This window comes from Bison bison, unplaced genomic scaffold (assembly GCF_000754665.1).
Source record: "Bison bison bison isolate TAMUID 2011002044 unplaced genomic scaffold, Bison_UMD1.0 scf7180017863691, whole genome shotgun sequence".
Taxonomy (NCBI): Eukaryota; Metazoa; Chordata; class Mammalia; order Artiodactyla; family Bovidae; genus Bison; species Bison bison.
In genome coordinates this window covers 34,857-47,101 of record NW_011494263.1, presented here as the reverse complement: position 1 = coordinate 47,101, position 12,245 = coordinate 34,857, and positions in this window count along the sequence as shown.

Here is a 12,245-nt window from a genome sequence, read left to right as displayed (position 1 = left end):
ATGAATTGCAGCACACCAGGCCTCCCTGTCCATCACCAACTCCTGGAGGTCACTCAAACTCATGTCCATTGAGTCGGTGATGCCATCTGGCCATCTCATTCTCTGTCATCCCCTTCTCCTCCTGCCTCCAATCCCTCCCAGCTCAGAGTCTTTTCCAATGAGTCAACTCTTCACATGAGGTGGCCAAAGTACTGGAGTTTCAGCCTCAGCATCATTCCTTCCAAAGAACGCCCAGGGATAATCTCCTTTAGAATGGACTGGTTGGATCTCCTTGAAGTCCAAGGGACTCTCAAGAGTCTTCCCCGACACCACAGTTCAAAAGCATCAATCTTCGGTGCTCAGCTTTCTTCACAGTCCAAATCTCACATCCATACATGACCACTGGAAAAACCATAGCCTTGACTAGACAGACTTTTGTTGGCAAAGTAATGTCTCTGCTTTTGAGTATGCTATCTAGGTTGGTCATAACTTTCCTTCCAAGGAGTAAGCGTCTTTTAATTTCATGGCTGCAGTCACCATCTGCACTGATTTTTGAGCCCAAAAAAAAAAAAAAAAAGTTAACTCTGACACTGTTTCCACTGTTTCCCCATATATTTCCCATGAAGTGATGGGACCAGATACCATGATCTTCGTTTTCTGAATATTGAGCTTTAAGCCAACTTTTTCACTCTCCACTTTCACTTTCATCAAGAGGCTTTTTTGTTCCTCTTCACTTTCTGCCATAAGGGTGGTGTCATCTGCATATCTGAGATTATTGATATTTTTCTCACCAATCTTGATTCCAGCTTGGGCTTCTTCCAGCCTAGTGTTTTTCATGATGCACTCTGCATATAAGTTAAATAAGCAGGGTGACAATATACAGCCTTGACGTACTCCCTGTCCTATTTGGAACCAGTCTGTTGTTCCATGTCTAGTTCTAACTGTTGCTTCCTGACCTCGATATAGGTTTCTCAAGAGGCAGGTCAAGTGGTCTGGTATTCCCATCTCTTTCAGAATTTTCCACAGTTTATTGTGATCTGCACAGTCAAAGGCTCTGGCATAGGCAATAATGCAGAAATAGATGTTTTTCTGGAACTCTCTTGCTTTTTGATGATCCAGCAGATGTTGGCAATTTGATCTCTGGTTCCTCTGCCTTTTCTAAAACCAGCTTGAACATCTGGAAGTTTATGGTTCACATATTGCTGAAGCCTGGCTTGGAGAATTTTGAGCATTACTTTACTAGCGTGTGAGATGAGTGCAATTGTGTGGTAGTTTGAGCATTCTTTGGCATTGCCTTTCTTTGGGATTGGAATGAAAACTGACATTTTCCAGTCCTGTGGCCACTGCTGAGTTTTCCAAATTTTCTGGCATATTGAGTGCAGCACTTTCACAGCATCATCTTTCAGGATTTGGAATAGCTCAACTGGAATTCCATCACCTCCACTAGCTTTGTTTGTAATGATGCTTTCTAAGGTCCAGTTGACTTCACATTCCAGGATGTTTAGCTCTAGGTGAGTGATCATCAATAATCCTTTAATGCATGAAGCTGAAGAATATTGAGTATGTTAAATAGAGACATGTAAAATAGACATCCAAAGACTGTGGGAAAAAAATTAATTGTGCATCAGAGAGCTTTGAAGTAACTTTAACAGTGTTAAAATTTATGTAAATGGTATCCCACAGGATGTGAAAGACAGGAGAATAGAGCAAAGAACTGCGTAATTACTGGCTGGAAAATTTCCAGGAATGATGAACGGTTTAAACCCATTAACACAGAAGCTCAATTAATTCAAGGACAAGAAATATGACGACTATCTAAAGGCACATCATAATTGATGGTTTTAGATAATCAACCGAAGAAATGTAACCAGAAGGAAAAGCAGACACAGTAGAACAAAAAAATGGGAAAGACAGCAGATTAGGCATATGAAACAATAAAAGCCAGATGGCACTACATCTTAAATGCTGAGATGACTCAGAATTCTATACCCAAGAAAGATACATATCAAAAACAAGATAAAATACTTTCTCAGACATACAACAACTACAAGACTGCACCACCACCAACAGACCAATGTAATAAATGTTTTTTAAAGGGTCTCAAGTCAGAAGGAATTTAAAACCAAGTGAAAATCTGGATCTACAGGGGGAATGAACAGTACCCAAAATGATAAACACGTAATATGTATTAAAAGGTAAATATAGGGACTTCTTTGGTGGTCCAGTGGTTAAGGATCTACTTTGCAATGCAAAGCATTTGCAAATGGCAAAGGTTTGTTCCTTTGAACTAAGTTCCAAAGAACTAAGATCCCACATGCCACTCAGCAACTAAGACTGCATGTCTCAAATAGAGTTTACACGCTGCAAGTACTGAGCTTTCCCTCCTCAAATAGAAAGTCCCTACCACAAGGAAGATCTTGCATGCCACACTAAGACCCAGTACAGACAAAGAAATCATAAATGAATAAATAATTTTAATAATTGTCATAATTAATAATGATAGACTAGCAAGTTAAAGATGTATACCATGGATCTTAAAACTACTTAAAAAAACAGTTACAGTTAGTTAATAAAGTGACAAAGGATATCAGGGACAAAGGGAATCAGAAAAACCACTCAGTCACAGAAAAGTCAGGGATAAAAAGAGACATGGAAAAATAAAATGGGACAAACTGAAGATAAAGAGCAAGATGATCTAATTAAACCCAACTAGAGTTAATCCCTCAGATGTGAACCCAGACTGAAGATATAACCCAGGGCCCAGACGTCAGCAGATCCCCATACACTGCACTGTGGAGATGAAACAGAGCCTGCCAGGCCCCAGGGCCCCATGTGCCTGGGCACAGAACAGCACCAAAAGTTTATATGGAACAGTAAATTAGAAGAGTTCAATCATACAAAGTACATCCTCTGTTTATAAAGAAATGGCATTAGAAATCAATGTTCACTGGACAGAAGAAGAATAAGGTGCTAGCATAGTGTGGACCTTCCCTCTTTTACAACTCTAATTCTTCTCAGGAGGGAGCAGATAAATTGACAGGACTTACATCTCTTCAATACTAGACATACTTGACATACATAGACAATACTAGACATACATGTTTGATTTTCACGTTTCAGTCTCCTCTCTCTTCTCTTCTCTTCTCTTGCTCATCCTGGGCAACAGGGACTGCTCCTCTAACCCACAGCTCAATCACTAAACACAAATCCAGATGATATTTGCCGAGTCTTTCACATAAACCAGTGAAAACTTGTTTCCTCCTATTTCGCACTCTTGGATCTTTTCAACCAACCACAGCTCTTGTCCTACCTCCTGGGATTCTGGTCTTCCGTCACTTGCAGCCATGTTCCCATACACCAGGCCTCAATTACACCCAATAAAATTCCTATTAAGAGTGGCCATAATACATGCAAAAAGGGAAAGAACAGGCAGCTCCTTACTCTCCTCTCTTGTTCCTTCACTACATACATTCACTGAAAACCTGTGTAGCAAGTTTATTACATACAAATGTTCAAGTTGAAAACTTTCAAACATGTAAAAGTGCATTTGCATGTGCCATCACATCAGTTAGTTCACAGATCTGACACACGTTGTCGTGGTGACATCTAAGACAAGTTGGTGTGCATTTGTATACTTTACTGTACAGAACTGTATGGAGTACAATAGTGCAGGACTTTTATTTCAAGCCTACGCTGTCTGCAAGGAAGCATAAATGCAGTGGTAATGAAGATGGTACTACTATTCTATTTTTAAAGGTGTGCTTAGTTGCTCAGCTGTGTCTGAATTTTCAACATATGGACTGCAGTCAGCCAGGCTCCTCTTGCCATGGGGATTCTCCAGACAAGAATACTGGAGTGGGTTGCCATGCCCTTTCCAGGTACTGCAAGATTAAAAATGTTTCTTTTATTGTGTTCGTTTTTTATGTATTATTTGTGTGAAAAGTATCAGAAAACTATTAAACTACAGTAATATATAGCCAATTGTCTTAGTTGGCTACCTAAGTAACTTTGCTGGATTTATGAAGAAATTGGGATTTTTGAACACCCTTCTCAAATGTAACTTGTTCATATACAGGGGACTTACTGTTCTGCTAAGACCTGTGGATCCAAAAGTGAACGCATCCCCTCCAGGTCCAAGGAAGTCACATTCTTGGTTGGGATTTTAGAGGAAACATGAGATCTCCATAATTACAGCCATTTCAGTCTTTTCAAAAGACCTTGATCAGGACAAACAAATAGTAAAGTAGAAATAGTCATTGTGTTTCTACCCACTTCTAGGAAGTGTTGCTAAGTTCTCAATACTGGAACTTGTAATGCTGGTAGACTAGATGGAGAAGTGATGTGAACAGAAATAAGGAAGGTGAGACAGGTAGGTCAGAATGTGAGGTAACAAAGACAAGGTATTTAGAAGCTGAAGAATTGAGAGAGATTTGGGACCTGAGTTGGAAAAGCAGTTTTCAAACCAAATTGGGTCATGTGGTATGTGTAATCCTCACTTCAGTCCTTAGAAGATCTCTACTGACCAGTTTGCCTCTATTTTCTGGAGCACAGTTCAGATCCATCTAGCTGTTTCTCATTGCTGCTCCTTTCCCCTGGCTCCCACACTTTGCCCAGCTGTTCAGGCTATCCCATTCTTTTTTGTTGTTGTTGTTCTTTAAGGCAAGCACTGCAGGCTACCTACAAAATGATGTATTCTCTGGTTGTCTTTCAAAACTGAAAATAGTTTGTTATATAGCCATGAGCCCAGTAGCTACAGGACTGAACTTCCTACCCACCTGTGCTCTTAGTCATGACTGGTGACTTAGAGATGCAAGAAGATCTGTAAGAGGGATTTCTTGGAAGACTGCTTTCAAGGAGCTGATTCAGCTGAGAGATGAGACTCTTCCCTTCCCCACTTACTTCCTAACTGTTGCCTGGATTTTAGTTGTGATGGCTGGAACTTCTGCAGTTGTATTGGTCAATCATGTAACCTTGGAGATGGTTAGCACCCAAGCTCTGGCTGGCTCACCTCCAGCTTTGTTTCAGTAGGAGGGAAAAATCAAGTTTATCTTGCTAAAGTTATAGTTGTTTTAGTTTTACGAAATGTGCATCCAAACTTAATCCTGATACTACTGTGTGTTTAATATGATATAGCCTTGTTATTTTGTTGGGTTTAGTGAATATATTTATATTCTACATTTCTCTAATTTTTATTTTATAAATTGATTCATCAACCATTATACCTAAATTGTATAAGTGCAAAATTATGATTATAAGTATTCTTTCCTTTAGATTTTGAATTTTTATGCTTTTTTATCTTCGTCCATTCTTGTTTTTTCCATATTTATACAGCCTGGACCATGTCCTTTCTTATAACCTCATCCATATCCATATCTGCAGGCCAAAACAGACTGAGAGCTGGGTGCAGAGAACCAAAGAAGAATGAATACAGGGATATGAATGGAGGGTGGTGGCCCTTGTTACTCATCGTGAAAGTTATTTAGTAGGATCACATTCCCCTGCCCTTCTGTGCGCCCACCAACCCCAGGTTTGCCATGACCATGGAAGATACTTCGGCCAGGGGAATTTGAGTAGAGGTGATATGTCACTTCCAAATGGAAGTATTATTTTCTGCCCCACTAGCTGGAATGCAGATGTAATGACAGGAGCTGGAGCAGCCATGTTAGACCAAAGGTAAGTAGCACAGGTGGAAGATGTGACAAGAAAAAAGCGGGCCTTCATCTCTGTGGAGAGATCTGCACTAACATTATATGACAGAGAATTGAAATTGTATTGTATTTAAGATAACGTTACTAAGGTTTTGATTACAGTCGTTGAAATTATAACCTAACACTCATAATAAAATAACTGATCTTTGTGTTAGCCATGTCTTGACATTAGGGTCTGAATAAGACAATATCTACTGACGTATACTTACAAGTGAGTCAAGTGACAGCCCTGCCCTCTGGAAGCTGTGATCTAGTGTGGGATTCAGAAACTGGAGCAAGAACAAAGCCACATGGCAGGACAGCTTCAAAATCCTGTAGGAATCCTTGGGAGGGGAACCTCAACCAGTCTTGATCTCAGGAGGTGCATGGACAATCCTGTATCAGTCTTTTCATATATAGGCCATGGTGCCAAGTTTCATGTGAAATGATTTATTTCAAATTCTTTCCAGAGTGTTTTCCCTTTTGATCCAGTGCTTAAGATATGCGTTTGAGGCCTGGTTTGGGATGATTGCAAATGCCCCAGGGCAACTAAGCTGGTGGACAACAGCTACTGAGCCTGAGTGGCCTAGAGCCTGTGATCTACATCAAGAGAAGCACAGGACTGAAAAGCCAGTGCACTGCAATTACAGAGTAGTCCCTGCTCGCTGAAAATAGAGAATTCCGGAGCAGCAATGAAGACTTACTGCTGCTGCTAAGTCACTTCAGTCGTGTCCTACTCTGTGTGACCCCATAGACGGTAGCCCACCAGGCTCCCCCGTCCCTGGGATTCTCCAGGCAAGAACAGTGGAGTGGGTTGCCATTTCCTTCTCCAATGAATGAAAGTGAAAAGTGAAAGTGAAGTCACTCAGTCCTGTCTGACCCTCAGAGATCCCATGAACTGCAGCCTTCCAGGCTCCTCTGTTCCTGGGATTTTCCAGGCAAGAGTACTGGAGTGGTGCCATTGCCGTCTCCACAATGAAGACCTAGTGATGCCAAAGTTAAAAAAAAAAAATTCTCCCAGGGAAATCAGTGAAGTCTCAAGAGAAGCAGGACATGAAAAAGGATGAAACCAGTCTGTGTCTGATTTCATGCAAGTCATGGAGAAGGAAGCTACACCCTGTTTTCACAGGGAACTTGGGATATAAGTTGTGCCTCAAACTTGCCCCAACCCAAGGCTAGGGAGCTGGCATTTCACTCTCCCACTAGCGCTTCCCTCTCGTCCTTCAGTTAACACCCAGCTGGTGTTTCCAAGCCCTTGTATTAGATCCTCCAAAGACAAATCAAAGGCGACACTAGAAACAAAAGTCACCAAAGCTCAGTAAAATGCAACCTCAGATAATGTCTAGATTTCTGCACCCAGTCTGCCTTTTCCAGCATCATATCTGAAATCCTGCAAGTCTAAAGAACTCCATGGGTCTCTACATGTAAGCATTAAAAAAAATTTCAGGTTTTAATTTATATAGGAGTGTATTTGATTTACAGCATTGTATTAATATTAGTTGTACGGGAAATTAATTCCCTTATACATACACATGTACCTATTGTTTCTTAGATTCTTTTTCCATACAGGATACTACATACAATTGAGCAGAATTCCTGTGCTGTACAGTAGGTCTTTGTTGATTATCTATTAAATAAAGTAGTATACATATATTAATCTCAAACTCCCAATTTATCCCTCTCCCACCTTTCCACTTTGGTAACTATAATTATTGTTTTGATAGAGGGAAGGGTCTAGGCAATTTTTGTATGAAGGTCTGTGCTTGTGAGAGTGCATAGGCCAGGGAAAGCAAGCCTGAGAGAGACTCATTTGAGATGATGGTATCACTAAGACAGAAACTTCAAAATGGACTTTCTATAAACTTCTTACTGCAAAACTATTTCAAACATAACAAATATAAGAAAGAAGAGTGTCATGAACCCAATATTTCATCATTTGGCATCAATAACTACAAATCTAACATCTTAGTCCCACAGGTTGTCATAGACTGGAGACCATGCAACATCAAGGTGGTGGCCAATTGAGTTCCCAGTGGAGACATTCTTGACTTTCATCAGTCTTTTTCTTCTTGCTATGTTCTCACATGTGGTGGTTGAAGGGAAGGAAGAAGAGGGAGAATAAGAGAGAAAAAGAGGGAGAGGCTAATCCCATCATGAGGGACCACCATCAAAACCCCATGTCAACCTGGGTACCTCCCAAAGGCCCTACTTCCTAATACCATCACATTGGGAATAAAGGGTGGACACAATTCAATCCATAGCAGCTATGCATAGCATAGCAGCTATCTGTTTTTAAATCAAGACAGACCATCATTTCATTCTCTCTTTTACTCCTTATTCATTTTTCCTGAAGTATTTTAGGTTCAAGATGAACATTTCATCAAATGTACATAATGAGTATTTGTGGTAGAATGATAGGATATGAAAAAAATGCTCTTTTGTTCCCCATAAAATGTACATTTTATATCCAGTCCATGTGCAAATTTCCCTGATTCTCAAAAAGCAGATGTCTTTTCACAGTTTATTGAAAGAATGTAGTCATATGTTACACTTGGTTGTTCTCCTTTAGGACTAAATAAGTGCTCCTCTCCCAATTTTAATGCCATTTATTTGTTCAGAAATGGGGAGGAAGCAGGGTGGTTTGTCCTACAGAATGTCCCACTATTGGTTTTAGAGCAGGAGTCCACAATACCAGCACAGTGGGTCAGGACCAGTACCAGTCCTTGGCCTATTAGGAACCAGACCTCCATAGCAGGAGGTGAGCTGCAGGCCAGTGAGTGAGGCTTCATCTCTATTATAGCTGCTTCCCATCACTCTCTCATCACTCCCAGAAGGGACAGTCTAGCTTGTTTTCCTGGAACTGTTGGTAGTTGCATAACCTATGATTAATAGAAACAAAAATAGCATAAATATTGATGATTATTTCCCTTTCTCAGTGCTCAGAATGGTGAGTTGGTGCCCTAGCAATCTATCCCAGTGACAAATTAAATGTTACCTATTAACATTTGGACACATTCGGCCAGCTTAAAATTAAATATTAAAAAACGAACATCACGTGATCCAGCCCCATCCTTCATGGCAAATAGAAGGAGAAAAGGTGGAAGCAGTGAGAGATTTATTCATCTTAGCCTCTAAAACCACTGTGGATGGTGCCTGCAGCCATGAAACCAGAAGACATTAGCTTCTTGGCAGGAAAGCTATGAGAAACATAAACAGTGTGCTGAGAAGCAGAAACATCATTCTGCCCAAAAAACTGGTAGGTGTTTGGCCTTTTCATTTGGATTCAAAAACTTTCTGTCCAGTCCCCATTGGTCTTTGAAGTCCCTCAGCTTTCTTGTCCTTCGCGATTCCCAACATTATTTTGAGCATTTCCTTACCCAGTCCTGAAATCAGCCGTCTCTTTAAGATCATCTGATGGGATATCTATTTAGAAGTTGGATATTAGACCTCAGAATAGTCACTGTTATCAAGTTGTCACTGCTTCTGTGCTTTACAGTGGTCAGAGGAGGAAGTACACATTTTCTTTAAAAATTAAAATAAAAAAAAATATAATCAGTTGGTACAAACTTATGCTTTCAGTTTAAGATTTAAGACAGCAAGGTTTGAAATAAAATTCTATATATGTGAACCTCTTTTTCTAGCCATTGAAAGGCTTACTTCAGAACATTAGTTTTAATTATTGTCTTGCTTTTACCTGTTAACATACATACAATTCTGTCACAATAACAGAAACAATATGAGGAACAGTTAGTTGTTGAATTATTGCTCGCCTCAGCTGTGATGGTGGTGCAGATGCATGGCGGCTGCAACGGCAGCGCAGAAGTGTGGCAGAGAGGAACTACCCCACGTCCAAATCAGGGGAGGCAGCTGAGAGGTGCTACCCTACTTCCAAGGTAAGGAGCAGTGGCTGCACTTTGCTGGAGCGGCCATGAAGAGATATCCCATGTCCAAGGTAAGAGAAACCCAAGTAATATGGTAGGCACTGAAAGAGGGCATCAGAGGGCAGACAGACTGAAACCACACTCACAGACAACTAGCCAATCTGTCACACGGATCACAGCCTTTTCTAACTCAATGAAACTAAGCCATGCCATGTGTGGTCACCCAAGATGGACGGGTCATGGTGGAGAAGTCTGACAGTATGTGGTCCAGTGGAGATGGGAATGGCAAATCACTTCAGTATTCTTGCCTTGAGAGCCCATGAACAGTATGATAAGGCAAAAAGATAGGACACTGAAAGATGAACTCCCCAGGTCGGTAGGTGCCTAATATGCTACTGGAGATCAGTGGAGAAATAACTCCAGAAAGAATGAAGGGATGGGGTCAAAGCAAAGACAACACCCAGTTGTGGGTGGGACTCATGATAGAAGCAAGATTCTGTAGAGAGCAATATTGCATAGGAACCTGGATTGTTAGGTCCATCAATAGAAGCAAATTGGAAGTGGTCAAACAGGAGATGACAAGACTGAACAAAGACATTCTAGGAATCAACGAACTAAGATGGACTGGAATCAGTGAATTTAACTCAGATGACCATTATATCTACAACTGTGGGCAGGAATCCCTTAGAAGAAATGGAGTAGACATCATAGTCAACAAAAGATTCTGAAATGCAGTACTTGGATGCAATCTCAAAAATGACAGTATGATCTCTGTTTGTTTCCAAGGAAACCATTCAATATCACAGTAATCCATGTCTTTGTCCTGATCAGTAACACTGAAAAGGCTAAAGTTGAACAGTTCTATGAAGACCTACAAGACCTTCTAGAACTCACACCCAAAAAAGATGTACTTTTCATTATAGGGGACTGGAATGCAAAATAGGAGTCAAGAAACACCAGAAGTAATACACAAATTTGGCCTTGGAGTACAGAATGAAGCAAGGCAAAGGCTAATAGAGTTCTGCCAAGAGAATGCACTGGTCATAGCAAACACCCAATTCCAATAACACAAGAGAAGACTCTACACATGGACATCACCAGATGGTGGACACCAAAATCAGATTGATTATATTCTTTTCAGCCAAAAATGGAGAAGCTCTATACAGTCAGCAAAAACAAGACTGGGAATTGACAGTGGCTCAGATCGTGAACATCTTATTGCCAAATTCAGACTGAAATTGAACAAAGTGGAGAAAAGCAATAGACCATTCAGGTATGACCTAAAAAAAATCCCTTATGACTATACATAGGAAGTGAGAAATAGATTTAAGGGACTAGATCTAATAGAGTGCCTGAATGAACTATGGATGGAGGTTCATGACATTGTACAGGAGACAGGAATCAAGACCATCCCCCAAGGAAAAGAAATGCAAAAAAGGAAAATGGCTGTCTGAGGAGGCCTTACAGATAGCTGTGAAAAGAAGGGAAGCAAAAAGCAAAGGAGAAAAACACAGATATACCCATTTGAATGCAGAGTTCCAAACAATAGCAAGGAGAGATAAGAAAGCCTTCCTCAGTGATCAATGCAAAGAAATAGAGGAAAACAATAGAATGGGAAGGACTAGAGATTTCTTCAAGAAAATTAGAGATACCAAGGAAATATAATTGTTGAATATAGTGTCAGATTTCTTTCCTTTTTTTTCTTTTGGTTTTCTTTGGTTTTGTTTTTGATGGGCAGTATTTTTGTTTTTCCTTAGAAGATATTCCACTCTGAATGTAGAGTCATAAGTCTGAATTTTAAAGCCACTTAAGTAATGTGTTGTTATAGATAGCTAGTCAACAACTTGATGCAATTAGATTTATTAGTCTTTGTTCTCAATTTGTTCACTTCAGTTCAGTCCTTCAGTTGTGTCCGTCTCTTTGCAATGCCATAGACTGCAGCATTCCAGGCTTCCCTATCCATCACCAATTCCCGGAGCTTGCTTAAGCTCATGTCCATCGACTTGGTGATGCCATTCAACCATCTAATCCTCTGTCTTCCGCTTCTCCTCATGCCTTCAATCTTTCCTAATATCAGGATATTTAGTATGCATTCAGTCTCTTTTAAAATCAACTAACATGAATTAAATTCCTCTCTGTCCCCACTGCACTCCCAACCCTAGGCCAGAAACAAAAACCTGCAGAGACTGAAGGCTGATTCTGGAACATTGCTGTGGAGATTTCGTTCCCAATCTTTTTTTTGGGGGGAAAAAATTAGTTTCTAACATTAAAATCAGTAGATTGTACACATATATCCAAAGTTCTGATTCTTTTGAAAACATGGCCAACTGGCCTGCTTTCCAGCATGGGTGAAGTGGAGGAAAGGCTGCTCCCAGTGGTAAGGCCTGTGCTGCCCAGATTTCAACATGGCCACCTAGTCCTAGTATCATATCTCCTGCCTCTTGGGGCCATGAGTTTGTGAGAATTAGACTTCTAGCACTCTTAAGATAAAGACTACTTTTGTCTTGATCAACTTTGACTTTGAAGCCTTTAACCCAGAGCCTAGCACACAGTTCTTCCTTGTACAGTTGTTGCTGCTAAGTAACTTCAGTCGTGTCCGACTCTGTGTGACCCCATAGACAGAAGCCCACCAGGCTCCCCTGTCCCTGGGATTCTCCAGGCAAGAACACTGGAGTGGGTTGCCATTTCCTTCTCCAAC